The sequence below is a fragment of the Rhincodon typus genome, unplaced genomic scaffold (assembly GCF_021869965.1).
Source record: "Rhincodon typus isolate 14 unplaced genomic scaffold, sRhiTyp1.1 hic_rhity00000109, whole genome shotgun sequence".
In the NCBI taxonomy this organism is placed as follows: Eukaryota; Metazoa; Chordata; class Chondrichthyes; order Orectolobiformes; family Rhincodontidae; genus Rhincodon; species Rhincodon typus.
Genome location: NW_025965747.1, coordinates 86668 through 87581, shown reverse-complemented (window position 1 = coordinate 87581; position 914 = coordinate 86668).

The following is a 914-nucleotide window of genomic DNA, read 5'->3' as shown; positions in this document are numbered from 1 at the left end:
GGGGGGTTTATATACAGAATAACAGATACCCCCGGGAGGGAGTTACAGACTGGAATCTAATCGAGGGGTTCGGGGTGGGGAACCTTTGCCTCTGCCTGTGGATGTGTTGCTGGGGTGCAGCGTGCTGTTTGCTCCCTCTGGTGTGAACCGAGTCTATTCAGTGCCTTCTCCACCCCTCCCTCTCCAGAGGTTTGTGAGTTATTTTAAGCCCGGTATATGTAGGGCAACAGGAGATGGCTCTGAATATTTAAATACGGAGAATATTCGGCTTTTAAGGAACATTTCCCACTGAGAGACTTTCACCGCCTTGCTCTCATTTGCTGCTCTGTCTCTCTCTCTCTCTCTCTGTCTCTTTCCGTCGTTCTCTCATTCATTCTCCCTTTGCTCGTTTTCTCTCACTCCCCCACTTCAGCCTCCCCCTCCCAACACTCTGTTATTTATCACCGGTATTGTCAAGTTGCTGTGTCTGTTCTCTGCACAATTCTATTTTCACGATAAATCATTGATTAGATTCGGCGTGCAGACCCACTGAGGTGAAATTATTTGATGCCTCTTCCCTGCCTTCATTCTGCCCCCAGCTCCACCCTCTGCAGCGTCGAGACTCCTCTCCCTCTCTTCAGCTCTGTCACTGTAGCCTCCAGTTCAAATCACAGCCCCCACCCCCTCACACTGAGAGACTGGGTCTTCTAACACACACCCCCTCCAGCCCCCTACACCCCCTCCCTATCTCTGTCACCCCCTCCAGCCCCCTACACCCCCTCCCTATCTCTGTCACCTCCTCCATCCCCCTACACCCCCTCCCTATCTCTGTCCCCTCCTCCAGCCCCCTACACCCCCTCCCTATCTCTGTCACTTTCACGGGGAGGAGGTGACAGAGATAGGGAGGGGGTGTAGGGGCATGAATCAGGCTTTGG